At 35.1% G+C, this 22,823-nt stretch overlaps 1 long non-coding RNA gene across 3 annotated transcripts in view; it reads left to right on the top strand.

Moving 5' to 3' along the window:
* The first annotated feature begins 2,993 nt into the window (after positions 1 to 2,993).
* Positions 2,994 to 22,823, top strand: part of LOC131193729 (uncharacterized) — a 38,155-nt gene continuing 18,325 nt past the window's right edge. For 2 of the 3 annotated variants that reach the window (XR_009153998.1, XR_009153997.1), the window contains exon 1: positions 2,994 to 3,251. This is a non-coding gene — a long non-coding RNA (uncharacterized LOC131193729). Of the gene's footprint in view, positions 3,252 to 7,057; positions 7,161 to 22,823 lie in introns of all 3 variants that reach the window. The other variant, XR_009154000.1, reaches the window with a different exon arrangement.

The raw sequence follows: 22,823 nt of genomic DNA on the forward strand, positions 1-22,823 counted from the left end.
AATGTCGGCTGGCGGCCCCCAGAGGAAGGGCCTTCTCTGTGGGGGCTCCCACACTTTGGAACGAGCTTCCCCCAAGCTTACGTCAAATACCTGACCTTCGGACTTTCCGCCGCGAACTGAAGACATATCTTTTCATTCGCGCGGGGCTGGCCTAAATTTTAAATTTTATATTTTAAATTTTAAATTACATAAATTTTATCGATTTTAAATTCTCTATTAATTTTAAATGGGGTTTGGTTTTATAAATTTTAAGGTTTTAGGCTAATTATAATAAGTTTTTTAATTCGTATTTTAAATGGTATATTGTGGTGTTCTGTATTTTATTGTTGCCTGTACACCGCCCTGAGTCCTTCGGGAGAAGGGCGGTATAAAAATCAAATAAATAAATAAATAAATAAATATTAACTCAACTAGCATCCTAAGGGAACCAGGTTGATGTAGTCAGCACATCTGGAGACACTAGATTAAGAGATCACTGCTCTGAAACAAACCATTAAGTAGAAGATCTATACTACCACACTACCCTTTTTAGCAATGCACTGGCATTATTTTTCAAAGATATCATTTTAGAGCAAATGTACTATAAGAAGAGCAACGTTTCCTTACTATACTGGCAAACATGTTTTACAAAATTGCATTCTGCAAATGAATCCTAATGTTTTAAAAAATATAACCAAGGAAGAACGGTATCTTTGAACTACAGGTAGTCCTCAATTTACGACCACAATGGAGTCCAAAATTTATGTTGCTAAGTGAGAAATTTGTTAAGTGGTTTTTTTCCCATTTTACAACTTTTACTCCACATTTGTTCAGCGAATCACTGCAGTTGTAAATTGGTAACATGGTTGTTAAGTCAATCTGGTTTCCCCATTGACTTTGCTTGTCAGAATCTCACAAAAGGGGATCACGTGACCCAGGGGCACTGCAACTGTCATAAATGTAAGTTAAGCATCTAAATGTAAATCACGCGACAATAGGGATGCTGAAATGCTTATAAATGTGAAAAATTGTTAAAATGATCATTTTTTTCAGTGCCATTGTAACTTCGAACTGTCACTAGAAAAGAGTTCCAAGGGACCTTGGAGATCTTCAACCTCCTGCCTAGGCAGGAAACCCTATACCCGTGATGGTGAACCTATGGCACGTGTGCCACAGGTGGCACACGTAGCCATATCAGAGGGCACACAAGCTCAGGTGTGCATGTGTGCGCTGGCCAGCTGATTTTTGGGCCTTCTGGGCCCACCAGAAGTAGGGAAACAGGCTGTTTCCTGCCTTCAGAGGGCCTGAGTGGTGATGGTGGGGAAGGCCCATTTTTCTCTCTCACCTGACTCCAGAGCCTCTCTAGGAGTCTCTGGAGGCTGGGGACAGCAAAAACTGTCACTTTCTGTTCAACCAGAAGTTGGTAAACAGGCTGTTTCTGGCCTCTGGAGGGCCTCTGGGGTGGGTAGGAAAGGCAGCTTTCGCCTTCCCAAGACTCATAGAGAGGCTCTGGAGCCAAGTGAGAGAGATAAACAGGCCTACTGGGCCATTGTGTGCCAGGAGTGAGGATGGAGTCATGCACGCATGCGCAGGGGCAAGGGGCATAGAATTATGATTGCAGGCACATGGGCACCCGTCCCCTGCCCCTCCTGGCATGCAATGGCAAAAAGGTTAGCCATCACTGCCCTATACCATTTCAGACAAATAGTTATCCAATACTCCCAGTATTGGAGCATTCACAACTAAGTGAACTGTTGTTAAGTCGAGGACTATCTGTACCTTGGTCTTAGGGAAAAATTAGTAAGTTCCGTGCTGATGGGGGGAAGGATGCCCAAAAAACATTACAGTATGGATTTACAGTAGTGATATGGTCCTTCACATTTTGCCTCCAAAAGCCTGTAGAGATTCACAGTCATCCAGGTCATGGTTGTTCCAAAGGTGCTTTTTCAGGAGGCAACTGAACTTTCTTGTTTTTTCTTTGAGAATGTTTCACTTCTCATCCAAGAAGCTTCTTCAGCTCTGAGAGGATAGTGAGGAATGGAAGGAGTTATATTCCAGAGGAAAAAAATTGCAGACTACAGGAACCAGGAGCACTTCTCAGGTGACCCTGAGGACACAGATAAACCTCCAAGTGCTTCACAACCCTCTAAAACAGGGCTGTCAAACTCGTGGCCCACAGGCCAGATGCGTCATGCACCGGCCACACCCATGCCCAGTTTAGCGCAGGGGGGAAAAGTCGCCATACGTCACGCGACACTGCCATGAAAGAGGCAAGTTTGATACCCCTGCTCTAAAAGGATGCAAATGACCAGCTGTCTGCAAGGAATATAAATTCCTTCCATTCCCCACTATTCTGTCAGAGCTGAAGAAGCTTCTTGGATGAAAAGCCAAACGTCTTCAAAGGAAAAAACAAGGAAGTCCAGTTGCCTCTTGCAAAAAGCCCCTTTGGGACACTTTGCCTGGTTAATAACCATTCCGATTTAGTTCGGTCAAGTGTGTCTCTTGCACGGGCTCTATAACTGCTCCAGCTTGCCTTTTGCCTATACTTTTTCTGCCCCTTTGCAAGCCCGCGCGTTTTCCCAGGCCCGCCTGGCCTCCAGCGCTGACATCACACTCGTAAGGATCGAAATAGCTCCTCGTGCCATGTTTCTCCTGGAAACAAAAGACGCGATTGGTCGGCCTGACCGCCAGCCTTTTCCCTACCAACAGAGCTAAGCTCAACCCGTTCGGCCAATCGCAACCGAGCTTGCGCCGCGGCTGAAAACCAATGAAACGTCTGTCACTAAGGGAGGGAAATACATAGAGGCAATAAAAGGTCTGTCGGGTGTTCTGCTTATTTTCATGGCATGTCGGTGATTTTATTTTCCTTCTGATCATCGCGTCTTTCAAAGCGTAGATTAAAGGCTTAAATGAGATCCTCTTGTCAGCCAGAAAACAGAATTTTCTAGGGCTGCGAAGGTGTACTATTTTCGGGTTGCAAAGGCGGGGGGGGGGGAGGAAGGGGGCGGAAGTCAGCACGAGTGGATTGTAAACACAGTTTTCTCGCGTGTGTTTTCAGTGTTTTAACAGGGGCCTCGGGATAAATGGTAGCGCGATGTCGGGCGGAATGTATTTGCACTGTGCTTTATTTTCCTTCCATTTTAGTTTTCTTGGAGGGTTTAAAAGGACAGACAAACAAAACACAAACAACCTAGTGCTGACTTGTGTGGTTTGTAAACAAACAGCTGGGTCTAAGTCCTACAGTGAATGTTATGCAAAGAAGACAGACAAAGGTAAATAACTTGTTTACATGGAAACGTGCGTTTGTTTCTGTCTGTGTGTGTGTGTGTGTGTGCGCGCGCGTGTGTGTGTTATTCTGTGTTTTGGGCAAACGAAGGGAGGGAGAAGGAATTCAGTATATTGTATATACTAACAAGTATTTTGGTGGGGTGTTTTTAAGTCGAATAAGGAAGAGAAATGTGAACCATCTTAAGTTATAGATTAAAAAAAATGAAATAAGAATTTGCATTACTTGAAAACATGACGTATAGTACACAGATAGACAGACAGACACACACACATTCACTCACTCATGACAAATCCAGGCTAATATTATTGATGCAGGCTACTGAGTACTTTTTTTTAAATCTTGTTTTGTTTCCAATTCAAGGCAGCAAGAAATTGATACTTCTGCCCCATGTGTTTAAATAGGTAGAGTGTAGCAAGCAAGTGATATAGTATGTAAATACAGTGCTGTATTTCATTTAGAATTTCTCCATCAATACATAATTTTTAAAAAGGGGCAGAATTGTTAGAAAGGGATTTTTAAATCCTAGAAATGAATGCATATATATGCATATAAATCTGTGTTAACACAGATTTAATTCTGCTTACCTGTCTTTCAGAGATGTGCAGTTTAATATGGATTAAACTGTAAACATAATGTTTGGTACACTGCACGTACCAAACGAAGTGGAGATGGCAAAGCTTTGGTACTTACTGTACGCTAGAATTCTCAGGCAGAGTTGTGTACAGGAGTATTGCAGATAAATTATAAGGGAGATCTTTGATAAAGAAGGATGTGGGAATGTGTTTTTACCCCCTAGATTGTGTCCCTTTAATCCTTTTATGTGTTCAAAGAGGCAGAGATAAAGGCCATAACAATAGCTTTCCATAAGCTTAACCTGGATATTGTTTAAACAATACTAAAAGAACTCAACCAATATTAATAATAATTCATAAATTCTATTTGCACACATACAAATGAAATCTTAGGAGAACACCATGGCTAAATAAAAAATTTAGGGTTTTCTTCCATGACACATTGCTCAGCTTCTTGAAAAGATAGGCCTCGATGAGCAGAAATACATTTCATAACACAATGAAGAATTTGGGTTTGTAACCCCATGCCATTCATATTTATGCAATCTCTCTTACTTTGAAATGTGCTGCAAACATAAACAGTACTTAGGACTAGATTGGCCACTTAGAAAAGTTGTTTGGAATGCTGAACATTTAGAGAGCAACAACTAGTTCTCTGCTTTTCTCTTTGTCTTCCCAAATGTGTTCATCACATTTGGGAAAAGCAGAAACAGGACTACACTGAAGGACATATGTTTAACATGTTTATATTAAATCTATGTAAACATATTTGTATTGAAATTGGTACAAAAAATGAAATAAAACATGCATATCTCTAAATGAATAAAGATCTTTTTTATGAAGCTTTTATCAGAATAATAAAGTAATCTTACTCTGGTGTTCTAAAAGACAACTTGGGGCTTGTTAAGTAACTTCACAGAACATTCTCTGCATGCTCGTTATAAGTCTAGGAAATAATAATGACATACAGTACATGAGAAGAGAGAAAACTTGCATTGGGGTGGAATGTGTGTAATGGAGAATTCATTGAACGGCAAAGTGGGAGGGAGACCCCAGACAGCAGGCAGTCCTAATCTTCAAACCTCCAATTTTAGAAACCTCTAAGAACAAACTTAACTTTGAGTGTTGATTTCTTATCTAGGCACTTTGTTTTCTGAAGTTACCTATTACTCTCAGCATGAGGCATGAAATGCAGATAGAACAGAACAGAACAGAACAGAACAGAATTTTTTATTGGCCAGGTGTGATTGGACACACAAGAAATTTGTCTTGGTGCATATGTTGGTACTATATTGGTACTTCCATTTAAAGATACGAATAATGCCAAAGGTTAGAAATAAATTGGGAACTGGTGATAATAATTCACAAGTTTTTATACATTGCCAGTGATTAAAATGAAGAAAAATATAATAAGCTCTTATATAAGTGCATCCTATATTCTTCCTCTAAGAAAAAACAATGTACTTTGGCTATGCTACTTTTTTTTTCAGTGGACTTTCAGTTCAGGGAAATTATTTTTTTAGAAATGTGTGCATACAGTAAGTAAACCAAGTGTATAAACCAATATTCGTTCTCCTTTATGGAGAATCATTTAATATGAAATTATTTCAGATACCCTACATGCATCATGAAAGATTTAGAAATATTGAAGGGTTATTTTTAATCTTGAACATTTTCTCATATAGTTTGGAAGACAAAAGATATGCATTATCTTCCTCCAGTATTCCAGCCAATGGAAATTTAAAAACTAGGAAATTGTGTTTAGCAATGATGATTGTTTTTTGCCCATATACTAGTATGTAATAAACATTTGTGATCTGTAGTTGTTGAGGCCAAATCATATTTGGTTGTGATTTGCAATATTTGATTAGACCACTAGGGGACCTGTTGGCACTAAATATTAGCAGGCCTTAGGAAGGTTGGCAGTGTTAATTTCTATTGCTTACAACCTAACTTCATTCTTTTGGACTATGCTTTTTACAGGAAGGTTTCTATAATAAAAGCTTTTTGGTAATTTATTCCTGCAATTTTTGGGAGGCAGTGTCTTCTCCAAAGGAATTACTTAGTGAGATTTGGATTTCACTGTGCTCTTTGGTTCTCCTGTTCCTTTTTTTAAAAAAATTAATCCATTTTGAAGTTGGATTAAAGTGTGTGTGGAAGAGAATATATTTTAAATACCAAATTACATTGGGTTCTCATATTTCCATGTCATTTCTTTCCGTGCATTTTCTATAACACTTTTTCTTCCCTAAAGACTGTTCTGGCATTTCTATTGCATTTTGAGCCCTGGAAGAAATCATAAATGTGATGAGGCCTTCTCATCACAAGGTTTTTTAAAACTATCTACCACAATTCTTATCTTTTTTTCCTATAAAGCTTTCCTACTCCAAAACAATACATAATTTTTTTTAAAATCACTAAATATGCAGCTCAATTGATGACTACCTGGAAGTAAGTTCCCAATGAGGTGAATGTTAGGAAACGTTTGGATTGCATGCTGAAAAAAATGAGAATACAATTTAAAGGCAATTTAAACATGGGTAAATGACATAAATATAGGAATGGAAGGAAATAGAAAAGCTTGCCAAAAATAAAATACCCTGGACATTTGAAAGAGTGAGGGGGTCCTTGGTGGTCTCTGAGCTGGCTTGTTTCCTTGCAGATGTTTCATTATCCTAACTAGGCAACATCATCAGTGCTAGTGAGGAGTGCCGTTTGCTGTCAGTTTATATTCTGGTGTCTTGCCTGTCTGTGGGTCTTAGAGATTCTTTGGTTGGGCTCTTTACTGCTGGCTCTTGATCGGGGTATTGTTTACTTGATTGTTGGTCTGAAAGAGTTGCAGAGAGATGATTCTCAAACTGTAGGGCCACTATTAAAAAGGCCCCGTTTTAAATTGTGAGGCACACGCCTCATCTTCTATTTTGAAATCTCTCTGAAACAGGTACCGAAATAAGGAACAATTTATATGGTAAAGTGATAAGTACAATTTTCTTAGCCTCAATCCAGACTATACTGATGATAGAGACTGGTATAGAATTAAAGGAGTTGTGCACTTTGCACGCTGGATGTTATGCAACAAAGAGAGTTATATAAAGGGAAAAGATGTCAGCTTTTCCCAGGACACAAGGAAGACTTTTCAAATATAGGCCATAAATATAAGAAACTCCACACACCCTTCAGCATCCATTTGGCCTCTTACAAGTTTCTTTTATTTCAGATCAACAAAATGTTGCAGTAAGGCTGGCAGTAAAACAGAAGATGCACACCAAGGCACAGATTTTATTATTGTGAATCAGTCCTGCTATACAGGAAATACCCAGGTTAGACCACTGCAGAAGTTTTCCTTCATTAAAAATGACAGTGGACACTTTCAGACAGATTCAGATTTCTACAATAAATTTCATTCTTCAGTTTACAGACATTTTTTAAAACATACATCTGTCCCCTGTTTTATAGTTCTAAAAGGAAAAAACTGGGGATGGAGAAAATTCACAAATCTTTAACTGTCATTTATCTTTATTACATTATTAGATTATAAATCTTAGACACATATATTCTAGAGTATGGGTCTATGCATGATTATATTAATTATATAATGTTCTTTTTCTGCAACTTACAAAAATGATATGCAATTTGACTTTGCTAACATTGCATGTATTCTGAAAGTATCTTGTTGCAAAGAGGTGCAAATCTCTTGCACTCTAATAAAATCAGACCTAGTTGTATACCAATATCATTCATGTGCATTAACTTTTAAATATTCATTAGAAAATATAATATACATTTTATATATTTAATAAAGTAATTTTAAATTTTACCTCTATCATATACAAAATATAGCAATTCCAATACCATTGAATGGAAAGCTAACATATTCTTTACTGATGGAATTGGTAGTCTGTATCATTATCTATATCCTCTTTTTGTATTAGAGGTGAAATAATTATTTTAGATACTTTTAGTAGACTTTGTGTTGATTCAGAGGTAATAGATCAGCTTTCATTTACACAATGCACCTGCAGTTACTATCACTGAATTCTTTGCTAAATTTCCAATAATTGTTTTATAACAATTATATAATTTCTAATAGTTGCTTTAAAACATAAAGTAGAGGGTTTCTGAAATGTATCCGTTTTATGTTAGGTTATTTTAGTTTATTACTTGTTCTACATAATGTGAAGAAGCATATAGATATTATCCTAACAAATTATGAGACTATCTTGTCTTCCAGTAAAATGCATTATCATATATATGTTATACTAGCAATTACATAAGTATGCTCCATTGCAATATATAGAATCAGCTTACGTGTTATGGAACAGATTTCATTAGATTAGAACTTCTTTGCATTTGAAACGAACAGTCTAGTTAATCTAGAAGCTAGCTATTGAAACATTGAAACATTGTCAATGATGCAATTTGGGTGCCTTCATAGTTTGGAAAGACAAAGAGATCCCTTTTTCTCCTTAATTAAAAAATGAACAACCCTGACCACAAGTTTTCTAAAATGTTTAAAATTATTTTTAAATCTTGGATACAAAATGATTAATGAATTGGTTTTGTAATCACAGCATCTCTCTTTTAATGTTTGTATCATTCTTCAGAAAGAAATCTCTAAGGTTGGAGATTATTTATATTAATTTTATGATGAAGCCAAATTGTTCTCATTTTTTTCTAAACCTCCTTTCCTATGTAATGCAGACACTTCATATTTATTTTTTTCTGTTAGTATATTTTTTATTTTTAGTTTACATATTATCCCCTTTTGTGCAAATTTTGTCCTTTCCAAAAAATACTTCTCTCTATTGGAGATTCTGATCAGACATCTAGCAAATGGATTGTTCTGTGCTTTGCACAAGTGTTGCCACAAATTGCTGGTGACTAAAAGGGCATATGCTACATTGACATAACAACCGTAGTGGCTAAGGATGGTTCTTCCCCCCAGAATGCGTAATTAACTTTTATAAAGTTGATAATTTACCAAATAAACAAAATCTATAATATGAACTGCAGAGGGCAGATCCAAACCTAAATATTAGAACTGAGAGAGATTGTCTCAGAATGCATCTAAAAATTATATGGTAGCTGAAAAATTTAGCTCTTGTGAGACTTTTAAATAAGAGAACCGAGTCAATAGGGATTGAGGGAGAAACTGATTAAAACCAACAACGTTTCTGTAGCCTATACTTTTCAACACAGATTTGGTAGTTGTACTTGAGATTGGTTATATTACTGAATGGAATTTTTCATTGCCCAAAAACATATAACATTATAGTTAAAAATTGCTATAATTTTTCTATAATGTTCAATTAACAAGTTTAATTTATAAACAAGTTATTTTACAGATACTTTTGTCATTTTATTTTTTTAAATCGTCCAGTAGTACCCATTGTATAATCTAGCCAGTTTACTGCAGTGCAGTTTTTTAAAAAAAATCCAGCTACATGTTATTGTTCTCAGATCATTTAGAAATCAATTGATTATCAAAGTATATCGCAATCATCCTTTAAAGTGGAGTAAAGCTAAAATTATATTTTGTTTAACTATTTGTTGACTTCCTTTTTGTTAACAGTGATAATGTGACACTTTATACAACTTGCTTTCTTGTGTGCCTCTTTTATCTCTATTTAGTTTTTGATTTTATATGTAAAATCTCAAGATGAAAGCAGTTCCTTACCTTTAATATGCAAAGGCATTCTCTATATTCCTGTCAGAATATAATAATAACATTATTGTTATATTTTGACAAAAATATTTCTGATGCATGGAAATATATTTGCTGCATAAATAGTTATGGTTATGTAACATATGAACTATTCTTAATAAATATCTAATCTAACTTTTTGAATACTGCTGTTATCTATATCTTGCTTACTTGCAGAAAGCAAAATCTAAATGTTCCTACCACATTTTTGGGTTTATCATTTTTCCCATTTCCAGCATGCAAATGGAAATAATATACTAAACATTTGAATGTCTGTAGTTGATGAAGTAGCCCAGTACATTTAATGCTGTTTATAGCCAAATAAATTTGAAAATCGTGGCCTATTATAAATCCTCTAATTTGAGTATGAAAAAATGGCCTTGTGATAGGTTGTTTGCTAAGTCTTAACTTACACCCATAGATGGCAGTCTGATTTCACTATAGAAAACTTGGACTCTTAGTTCAAAGTGTACACAAGGTATGAGGAAAAATTATGCTGATTATCTGTAGGATGCATGTACTGTATATGTTTAGACTGGAATAGAATGAACAGGTTCTGTATTTATGAAATATATAAGAAGTTAAGTGACAGCTTATAATTATCTTCATTAATGAATGAGGATAAAATGCTCCTTCATAAAACTTACTGTGGATCTCATTTTACTTTAAATGTTTAGTGGGAAACACTGAAATGTGATGATGGAATTACAAGATACATATTAAAAATATAAATTATTGAAAATGAGGACTCCCAAGTGGTACTACTAACTACTTGCTTGCATATTATATTATAGGGCCGTGGTGTGGCTCAGGCTGTAAGAAGCCTGTTATTAAAACACAGCTGCCTGCAGTTACTGCAGGTTCTAGTCCCACCAGGTCCAAGGTTGACTCAGCCTTCCATCCTTTATAAGGTAGGTAAAATGAGGACCCAGATTGTTGGGGGGGCAATAAGTTGACTTTGTAAATATACAAATAGAATGAGACTATTGCCTTACACACTGTAAGCCGCCCTGAGTCTTCGGAGAAGGGCGGGATATAAATGTAAATAAAAAAAAAAAAATTGTAAATTTTTCATCATTTTATGTGATGTCCCAAAAAAATAAAAATATTGCAAAGCACTCTTTTGCAAATATTTTCCTATCTTTTCCTAAATAGTCACTTACAGAAACTATGTTATTTTTCTTAACTCAGTTCTCTGGACATTATTTTTTGGTACTTCCATAAGAGAAAAAAGAGCTAAGGCAGTATGTTGAATTAGCCAATTTAAGAGTGTTTGGGAAAAAACACCTTTGGTGAGATTAGGGCCTTTGTCTGTGCTTTAGATTATCTATCTATCTATCTATCTATCTATCTATCTATCTATCTATCTATCTATCTATCTATCTATCTACACGTGTGTGTGTGTATGTAAATATAAATATAAAATACAATAAAATACAAACATTAAAGGAAAAAGGGGAGGGGATAAAAGGATAAAGTTAAAGAGTGACTAAAAATACATACATTAAAGCAGATATATATTAAAAAGTGACCTCTGGCTTTCTTCAATACAGAGACAATAAAATTCAATAAACTCCTCTAAGTTCATATGAATAACATCAATATTTAAAAACCTTTCAAATACAAATAATCAAGGTTAATAATAAATAATATTCATACATTCTTAATTTAAATTTCATCTAATGCATATATAAACTATATATAAATATATGATTTATCAACCATATATAACCATATACTTAACAATTCACGATATTTTTTTAACCAAATCAGATCTAATTCTCAATCCCAGAGTCAAAAATTCATTTTTCTCCTTTTCTCCTCTTCTTGTAGGAAATCTAACAATGGTTTTTCAAGCCTCAAGAAATTTAGCCAGGTTACTGTCTCTAATCAAAGGGATCACTTTGATCATCTCAGCCAGTTCCATTAGTTTCAAGATCCATTCCTCCACTATGGGTATTTCATTCATTCGTTCGTTCGTTTGTTTGTTTGTTCAGTTTCTATAGCCAGCCATCTTGCTCAATGATTCTGGTTGGTTTACAATTCAAAAAATACAATTACAATTAAAATACTAAAAACATTTTAAAACAATAAAAAATATGTTCCTCTTTTCATCTTTGTACATATAATATCCTTGCAGCTGATGCCATGCATAAAAACAAATTTTAAATACAGATGTGATTGGACACGCAAGGAATTTGTCTCGGTACATATGCTTTCAATGTACATAAAAGAAAATACACATTTGTCAAGATTCATAAGACACAACACTTAATGATAGTCATAGGGTACAAATAAGCATTAAATCATATTAGGAAACAGTGAATATAAATCGTAAGGATACAAGCAACAAGGTTACAGTCATACAGATCTAGGAAACTGGCCAATCTTTACTTTTCCCAATGCTGGTAGTCCTTTGTTTAGCAACCGTCTCATTTAGTGATTGTTTGCAGTTATGACAGTGATAAAAAAAAGTAACTTAATGACCAAAGCTCGCATTTATGACCTTTGCAGGTCTATAAAGCAAAGGAAAGCTGAACTCGTAATAAGCACAATCACAGTTTTACTTAGCAATTGCTTCATTTAATCAGTGAGTTGCTTTCCTCAACTGTGGTCACTAAACTAAGAGAACCTGCAACAGAACAGCCTTCTACCCACTTCTCTGCGGTACCAATAGCATTAGCACTTACTTATATATCACTCCATCGTTCTTCACAGCACTCTCTGAGGGGTTTATAAATGTCAGCATATTGTTCCCAAACACAGACTTCAGAGGATAATTAGAACTGCAGAAAAAATAATTGCTACCAACCTGCCTTCCATTGAGGACCTGTATACTGCACGAATCAAGAAGAGGGCTGTGAAAATATTTACAGACCCCTCGCATCCTGGACATAAACTGTTTCAACTTCTACCCTCAAAACGACGCTATAGAGCACTGCACACCAGAACAACTAGACACAAGAACAGTTTTTCCCCAAAGGCCATCACTCTGCTAAACAAATAATTCTCTCAACACTGTTGAACTATTTACTAAATCTGCACTACTATTAATCTTCTCATCGTTCCCATCACCAATCTCTTTCCACTTATGACTGTATGACTGTAACTTTGTTGCTGGCAATCCTTATGATTTATATTGATATATTGACCATCATTTGTGTTGTAAATGTTGTACCTTGATGAAGGTATCTTTTCTTTTATGTACACTAAGAGCATATGCACCAAGACAAATTCCTTGTGTGTCCAATCACACTTGTCCAATAAAAAATTCTATTCTATTCTATTCAATCTGGGTCCTCATTTTACTGTCTTTGGAAGAATGAAAGGCTGAATCAACCTGGAGTCCCGGCGGGATCAAACTCCAGGCTGTCAGCAGAACGCTGCGTTCTAACCACTGCACCATCACGGCTCCATGCATCATGATGTCATGCATGTTTTGGAGAGATTGGTATATTCAATAAGTTGGTTTATTATTTTTTTCTCCCCTCCACACATAACTCCTTATGGAAGAAGGACAGCATAAATAAGATACGCCTAATACAAGTCTCCTGCTTTACATACACAGGACATGCAGGATTGAAGGAAGGTGCTTCTACATCATCTACTACTTACGCTGATCAGCCTTTTAATCCATATGACATGCAAACTATTATGTTAGTTTGATTAATATACTACATGCTTGGTACTACACTCAGTGTGTTAGGTATTATATAAAATGTACAAATTCCATTGCCAATCAAGAATCAAGTACTGGTAATCCTTGATTTACGACCACAACTGAGCCCAAAATTTCTGTTGCTAAGCAAAACAGTTGCAATACAGGTAGTCAACATTACGATGCCTACGGTTCTTGCTTCTTCCTGCCCTTTCACTTGAGTTTTGCTCCATTTTACGACCTTTCTTGCCACACTTGTTAAGCAAATCACTGCAGTCGCTAAGTTAGTAACATGGTTATTAAGTGAATCTGCTTCCCTGTTGACCTTGCTTGTCAGAAGGTCAGAAAAGGTGATCACAAGGCCCAGGGACACTGCAACCATTATAAATATGAGCCAGTTGCCAAGCATCTGAAATTTGATCAAATGTCCATACAGTTGCTGCAACAGTCATAAGTGTGAAAAACAATCATAAGTTGCTGTTTTCAGTGCCGTTGTAACTTTGAATTATCACTAAACAAACTATTGTAAGTTGAGGACTATCTGTATAGAAAGGGCAGAAGTGGGCAGGAAGGAAGGAAGCAAAAATAGCATAGTAATGTTGAAAGAAAGTAAAAAATATATATATACACTGTCTTCATAAGATCTTTGCCGCACCCCCCCACAAAATGGAAATAGGAAGCAGATGACTTGAAAGATAGTAATGAAGAAGAGGATATTTTAGAATAAAGACATAATGACAACCTGAGGACAGAGAAAGGGTGAAAAAACGTAAGTGGAAGACAGGGAAGTATCCGCGATTTGTATTTAAAATAAGAGATTGCATCCACTTAAATGAAAAGAATAAGAATTTGAAGATGATTCATAAAGTTGCAAAGTGCCAATGAAAAGATTAACAAAAAGAAAGAAAAAAATGATAGGAGAGATTAACACTAGCTGTTGTCATCTAACCTCATTGTCCTGAAAACCTTTGCTTTTGGCTTTCCCTTGCCATCTAGTCTTACGGAGCAAAAGGTGTACTTCTACTTGAATATTCCAAGAACAAATATTACAGCCACAATACCAAAATATTTCCATACACTTCATTAAAGATACCTAGAATCTGGTGATAGGTACTGTGCTTTCCTCTTTAGATATGCAATTGAAAATGAGATTTTACAAGGATTGGGTGAGGATGTCTGTTGCTTTATATGTTAGAACCCCAGCCAACAAGAGAATAATTTTGAGGAAAATGTAAGAGACATGTATTTGTCTTAGTTTTCCTAGAGATTCTTTTTTAATGAAGTTTTCATACAGATTTCCCTTTTGCTATATAAATAAATACTAAAATTAGACACAAAAACGAAATCTGTTCATTTTCATATAATCAGTAATGCTAGAATTGTAGGATATTTTTTTGAAGGCCCAAAAGGCATTAGTGAGAAAATAAAATCTTAGAATTATTTAACTGACCAAAATATATCCCTTTGTGCTATTACAAGCAATAGAAGCAAAGTATTTAGAACTAAAACCCAGAGCCAAGTTATTGTTCAAGTACAACTGAATAAATCTGACCTGGTAATAGGAGCTTTGCAGCTTTAAAAATGAAAGATGAATAGTTAATTATTATTTTATTCTTCACCAGCTTAATCCTAACACTTTTTGTTACAAGCAGAAAAATAAAATCATTTATATACTTCATTTATAAATGACCCATTCTTCAAAAAAAAGTGATTTGATTCATTTGTAAGGCTATTAAATAACCTAAATTAAGAAATGAACACAACATATAAATAGAGATCTTTTTCTTAATTATTTGTGGCAACCATGTTCTATTAAATGTATGTGAATGTTAGTTTATAAATTATATAATTTATAATCTTGGATATATTAAGATACAGTCAAGGGATCTATACTTGCAATTATTTTAATTCATAAATACAGTACTAAATACATTTGAAGGAAATTATACATTGTATTCAGCTAAGTACAATTTATGTCTTAACATAAGCAGAATTGTTCTGTAAGGTAATGTTCTTACCTTACAGAACATTACTGCATGTCGCATAAAAATAGGAAGTTTTGTAACAGGAAATTCTGAATTGGCATGGGCTCAAATGTACTTTAATATCCTCGTACGACCGCTTACTTATAAATTGTTGCAGAATTTTAAAATGTGTACATTTGTAGTTTTGATAGGCAATAGAAAGCTGCTTAAATTCTGAAGGACATAAGTTTTGGGTGCTTACCATTTTATTCGGATCTTAAACTGACACTGAATATCTTGAAGCTTTTAAATGTTCAAGGTCCTTATTGCTCATATTGATGCAATGTATGAATTCTAAGTACTTCTATGAAAAAGCAAAGGTGACAGTAGGTTTTCTACTAAGGTACCTATGGCTTTATGGTTCTTGATATAATTTCCCTGTCTTTGGAGAAAAAATACATACTGTTATATAGTTGAAGTGTTCTGCAGGATCGAGTTGCACGATACAAAGCATCTCAGTTGAAGGCATATTCCTGCCTAGCTAAAAGAGACCTCATTTTATGTTCACTGTTACATAATGAAATATAGACGATCATGAAATAGCACGAATAGGAATCTTGTTTAAATGTAGCCATTTATTTTACTTTCCAAATTGAAACCATATTGTAGGGGGCTTTTTTTGAAAAAATAACAACACTGATTTAAATTTAAAATAGGTAAAACTGCCCGTGTCTTTCTTATACTGGAAAAGCTATGAAGGCTGGGGTTCTCTTAATTTACACCGAGTTGAGCATTGCTCCTTTGGACCAGAAGTATTCTGGAAATATCAGACATAGCTCATCAAAATTGCCAGATTCACTGGGATATATTTCTTCTTATTTATCATCTTTTTGATCCACATGTCCTGCACAGAAATAATTACTAAATTTTTAGCTGCTATTCATTGGAACATTGGAAATTGAATCTGTGACATGTTGTAATTTTCCTTTTTTTTCTTTTTGGTCATACACATTTTTTAAAGAATCATGTTCTTCAGTTACTGATAAATAAGAGATTTCATTTTTGCAGTATATCCATACAGTCAATACGTTTATAGCTGTGTTACAACATATTAAATTCAGATTTATGGTAAAAAATAACACAACTGTATCATATCCATATGCATCCCAGTATTTACTCTCAAAAATTGGTAACAGTTTAAATCCTTACATTGATTTGCTTTTATATTAGCTTCTTCCTATTGTGTACAATAGTGCCATGCTTTGAAAAGCCTTCTAAAAAAATTGGTTGTACCTAATTTTTATACATGCTAGAGCTTTAATCGAAACTCATTTTTAAAAAATATTTTAAAGTATAGTTATTCGTACCATTTAATTAACTCCTGTTTTTTTCAAAAATATTTAAAACTATGGTATTGTAATATATTTGCTTCTGTATATATAAATCAAAATAAGAAACCTGGAAATTGTGATGATAAATTTTAGTGTGGATTGCTATAGTTTAAAAAATGTGGATTAGAGTTGATCAAGAAACATAATTATGGAGGATAAATTTTCTAGTTGGCCTAAATAGTGTTTAAGAGTGAAAGCATGTTTAAAGGATAACAGCTCTGTATTTTAACAATGAAAAATAAATATATACTGTAGAAACATTTTTGTTATCAATCTCTGCAACTATGAAAATTTTATTTCACATAAGAAAAATAGATCTTGCAACAATTTATAAATCTTATCCCTTTGAATTGCGTTTAAACAATTTTTTTCTTGAAATTTGCTAAAGCTGATTCATTCGCCATTGGATAAATATAGAAAAAACATATTCTTTCCCACTGAAAAGGTGAAACAAGGACAAGACCGAAAATATTTGTGCAATATGGGCTGTCAGATTTTTAGTTTAAAGGGCTTTCCTTTTTTTAAAGGTTTGTTTCTTATTCCAGAACATTTTTGCTCCATTAACATAATCCTAATATTCATTTGAGTTTCATAAAAATTCAGACATTTCTCTTTAGAGGTCTGTTGTGCTTTTGAAATGTTGATCTGACAATTTAATTAAAATAAAACTTACAACAATTGTATCCAGGATTGGAAAAAAAAATAGCTACCAGCCTTCAGCTCCTATTGCAACTGTATACTTATGCCTCACTTTTCTAGTTTAATTTTCCTCCCTGTTTTCTAATAGTGATTACTGACACACACACAAACACACAAAACAACAGCAACAGCAATTAACGCTTACATTTTTTTATACTTGCTGCTAGACCTGGAAATTCACTCTCAGATGCGTTCGTTCATTATAAAAGTTCCCAGCCAAATATTGTTCTCACTTCTTTCTTTCTATGTAGATACAGTGAGATTAAAACACATTGTTGTCATGATGGGCAAACTTGAAAATGTAATATTTTTGGCTATAATCTCTACAATCCTACTTCAGCGGTGCCCATAATTTTAGATATGTTAGTCATAAATTTTGATATCGAATGGATGATCTTAATTGTATATCACAAACTATGTTTGACTCCTAGCTTCAAGCTAGGGGTATTGTATAGTAAGATTGCTTTCCAGAATCATCTTTGTCATATTGAAATAGTGCAATATGGGTTTTGGGTTTCTTATCACCATTGCATTTTTTTGTTTCACTATAGTATCTTACTTTAAATTGCAGTTCTTTGGGAACCATATCATTTTTCCTGAAATACAACAGTTATTGGATGGCTAAATTGATATAATTTATTTTCTTCCACATATTTTTTTTAAATTTGAGAATATTTTTGTGAGTTCAATTTGTTTCAGGAGTTTGCATTAAGTACAATTATATTCACTTGGTGCAATAATTACTTTATTGCACCAAGTGAAGCTCCTATAAGGTAAAAAAAGCAGAAGGTTGAAACCCGAAACCTCACTTTTAATTTTTCTTCTAATGTTTCCTTTCCAGCTTGCCAAATAACATAAAGTTAGTGCAACTCATCCTTTTTTAAAATTTCAACAAGCTTCTACTTTTTTTAAAGTCAAGTATGAAATCAATGATAGAAAGTGAAGAGTTTTAATCTACGTATGCATACGTAGATAAAATTGTTCTGATAGAATTTGGATACTACTTTAGAAGAATAAATCTTTGTAAGAGTGAAGAGCAAATTGAAATAAAATTATTTTGATAGTTCTGCTTCCCCAATTATCGAATGGCTTCGAGATTTTCAGGGTGCTTTGAGAAATTACTGCAAAGTAAAGTAATAATGAGAATCCTGGATTACATATTTATTTTGGGTTTAGTCTACAAAAAACGGTATGCATTAGTTTCTTGAAATTTATTTTAACATGGTAAAGCAAATATTACCGTACTGGGAATATAAAATTAAGACTGCAGTTTTGAATGCAATCCATTTGATTAAATTAGTTTATATAAAACATTGTTATTCTGAGATACACGAATAATTAGAATTTACAAAATTAACAAGAGAAGGAAAAACACGTCATTTTAGAAGAGAGACATTTCCTGTTTCCTTTCTTATAGGCTTCTGCTGTGATTATTGAGGCTAAATGTAATGTTACATGTCTTCCATATCAGTCTGCTAGTCCTATGCAAATTTATATAGATTTAGTTCCCAAATGAAATTAGTTCCTAGGTTAAGATTGTAAGAAGAATTTAAATAATATTTTTATGAACTGCATAAAAATGATATGAAATCTTATACTGCAAATAAGATCAACTTTTAAAAATATTTTATCAGCAAATATAAAAAAGTAGGTGGATCAGAATTCCCAATTTTACAGTGCAAATGTGTGCAATGCACAAAATAACATAGCTGTCCTGTAGATTTTTGTTTTTACTATAGGGTTGCTCTCTTTGCAGTACTGAATTAAACTGCATGTTACATTGAGGCTGTAATCTTATATAAAGAGTCCCTGAATTCAATGGACGTTACTTTTGAGTAAATGCACTATATATGGAAATACACTTATAGTATAAAACATAAATAAAACTGTAGCACTTTTGAATCTATAAAATTAATTCATATATTAAATTGCATTTATTCAGTTTTATAATAGAAAATACTGCGTCTACCTATGTACACGCTATTAGCTGAGAGGGCCATCAGAATCAATGTCATAGTAGTTGTTGTATAGGATAAACAGCGTGTTCATTTTTATCATATGATCAGCTATTCTGAATATCTTGCACCACATATGCACTTTATTTATGCCCTTAATGGAATTTGCTGTTCTCCGTCTCACACTCACTGATGGTGCGGTTTGGTTCAACAAGCTTTGTTCTATTTAAAGACAGAGGGCAGCAGAAACTAGCCAGTTATGAAAGGCCATAAGAAAACTAATTTTAATTAAGCTTTCCTGAAGCTTCTTTAATTTATAAGAGATATTGCAATAGTTCTGAAGGGCATCAAACTGGAGAAGGTGGAACAAATTATTCAGGCAAATCCAAATGATTTTGCCTTCCCTTGTGTTTCTTGTCAAGGAACTCAATATCGTAAGTGATAAGATATTGAGAAATTTTGCCTGTGGCCTGGCCTCCCAAATAAGGTACAGTCACTCTAAGCAGGGCCACTGGGCAGCTATCAGCAAATGCTGATTGTTGTCACAATGTTGGTTTGTGTTTAGTTGGATTCACTTTGTCTTTTTCCAAAGTCACTTTGGGGATTGCTTCTGATACTCCGTCAGGAAATTAAGGTACACTGTGGGATTGACACATAGGGAAATGCAGCACAGGAGCAATCTGGTTCAAGGTCTCAGTCATTCACCTGCAACCAAACCCTTGTCTGAAGGGCCCAACAGATTCTTGGGGGGGGGGCAAGTCCCTTGGGAGCCCCATGAGGTCCATCAATCACCCAATGTGGCAAATCTAAAGAGCTCTGTCTCATTTCATCAACGTCAGAAGAAAGTAAATCTATAAGGACCTAAACTATATGAATAATCCCGATAGCCTGACTTTGGCATTGTGCAGCTTGATGCTTCCAAATAAACCAAGAGAAGAGCACAAGTATTTATATAAATTTAAAATGCAAACGTACACATGCAACCAGTCGACCACCAATTTGTGTATCTCAAAAAAACAAGATGCAATCTAAGACTAATTCTGGATTTTTTTCTCTCCCAAAGGTTAAGTTTAAAAAGATGTACATAAAAACTTCATTTGTTGTCCTTTTTCTCCCATAACACATCTCTAACTTACTAGTGCATAATCTTTTCTGCAGTTCACAGAATGTGTTGTGAAAAAATGAGTCTGGCCAAAGTAACTGGGGATGTAACTGGAATAAAAATCACATTTTTCTATACCCACATTTTCCCCCATAAAGATGATTTCCTCTGCATCATTTATTCACCCTCTGGTCTGCAAATTTCTAACTTTAATTCAATCTTTTACTGAAAATCTGTGGTGGAGACCATAGAAAAAGCATAAGTAGGGGACAGACATGTGATCTCAGACTACGCTACTATGTAATGTCGGTGGCAAATTGGGAGGCAATTTGCCAAAAAATATCAGGATGGAGTTCATGTGACTTATGGGTAGCCTACTTGAGATCTATAATAAAATAAACTTAGAAACAGGCAGCACTTTAGAAACTCGTCTTGTACCAAACAAGAAGGGGAGGAAAATGTAATCAAATCAGAGTGGCACGAACAATTTCAGAAATAAGAATTGCTTAATCTTTTATGTTCTAGAGCAATCTGTTTGAGAGTCAACTTTCCCTAGGAACCACAGGAGAATGATGCTTTCATGCCCATGAAACTGACTTGAGGTTCAGAGAAGAGAGGAAACAAAACATTCAAAAAACTCTAATTGTGCAGAAGCCTGTCAAGTCTTCCATTTCCTTGTAGACAGATTTAGCTGACAAATGTTCACACTTTTGGAGCCTCAAAGAAAGAATAATGACCACACCTCCGATTTTCTCAGATGAAACTAAACATAAAAAATATTGAATCGATTCTTCAGCAGTTGTGAGCAGGTGACAAAGGTAGACAGGTTGGAGTGGCCTCCTTTTAGCTGCAGTTTGGACCACCACCAGAAAAGCCAGTCTGTAAGGTTAAAAAGGAGCTGAACTGGAAATATCAAGCAGCCATGAAGAGAAGGGTCCCTAAGAGGCACGACTCTTTAAAACCCAAGGCACATTTTCAACCTTCCCTCAGGCAGCTCATAGTTGATGTTTAATTATTTAGCAGATCACCTAAACCGACAATAACTTTGGCATCGATACATGAGGAATAGTCACAAAAAAACAAAACTTGTATCTTTTAAAACAATCTCTAATATACTGGGTGCAGATGGGCTTTTCTTGATCAGAAAGCAGGCTTGGCACGATGAGGCAGCAGGGTTGCTCTTGTACAAAGGTAGCTATTGTAGACCCAAGCGATAAATAAAGAAATGCTTTTCTCCCTTTAAGCCTCTGTTTTTCCCTTTCTTACACTTAATGTGTCCCAGAACACTGGTGCCAAAGAGAAGAACCTTGTTTTGTATCGGGTCTTCGTTCTCTCTGCGTGTGTACACACACATTTGCAGGCAGGCATTCTTTTTTGCCTTTTAATGCTTTCAGTGTTATAGGACACTAGAAGGTTTGTGAAACCCTTGGTGTGTTTGAAACACTTTGTGCCTTCGCTGTTTTTCCCCATAAAGTAAACAATGTTGTTTTGCTACCAAAGAGTAAACAATTTTTTGGCAGCTCAAGATGAGGCGGTAGCAGCTCCTTGGTGCTGGGGAAGTGGGTGCACCTGGTCCATGGCCTTGAATAGCTGCTGAGAATTTTCTCACACTCTGCCAGTGAACCCTCCACTTCATTTAGCAGCCCCTTGACAAGGCTGGCCTCTGTTCCCCAGGCAAAAGGGGCTGATGGGGGATTCTGAAAGAATCAGCCACTTGGATGAGTTTGGGACTGGTGAGAACAAGCAAAAGAATACAGTTTAAATGGCAAAGGGAAAGGCAGCCTTGTGCCAAGTATAAGCCCTGTGGTTGCAAGCTCCAGAAATCACTTCTGATGCTCTTCAGAAAATCCATGACTCTTGATAAGGGATTGCTTGGCTTTTAAGTGAAGGCATAGGTGCTTCCAAAATGAAACCTATTTTTTTCCCAAATACTTCTCTAGGTAACTCCTACAAGAACCTAATCTTGTGGAGGGATCTCAACTGCAGTATGTCACAGGCCAAAACCATAATTTCTGAATCTAGAAAACTGGTCCATTTTTAGAAGTGATGCTAATTTCCTTTTGCAGTATGCAAGCACTGAAGATGAGGAACAGCTTGGGCCTGAAAAAGATGATCAGACAATTTATAAAATATCAACTATACTAGCCAGCTAGCTCAAATTCTGGGAATTGTAATTTGATGATAATTTGCAGCTCTAAGTCAAAAGCTGTTTTTGTATCCATTCTTTTAAATTGTCAGCAATGACCCACTGTTCTATTTTTACATTTTTGTAGAAGGTAAACTATATGCTCTATCAAAACCACGATTTTTGACATACTGATTCTTGATACAATGATCACAGTATAGATTGAAGGTCATACTGTTGCGGAACAACCAGTGATACAAGGACAAGATGGAAACTGCAGAAGTAAATTGTTAAAAATAAACCACAAGCAAGATCTCCCACAGCCCAAAATTATTCTGTGCATTTAATTTTAGCTTGGCTTGCTCCTGATCAATTTTGTGCACTG

The sequence above is a fragment of the Ahaetulla prasina genome, chromosome 1 (assembly GCF_028640845.1).
Source record: "Ahaetulla prasina isolate Xishuangbanna chromosome 1, ASM2864084v1, whole genome shotgun sequence".
Taxonomy (NCBI): Eukaryota; Metazoa; Chordata; class Lepidosauria; order Squamata; family Colubridae; genus Ahaetulla; species Ahaetulla prasina.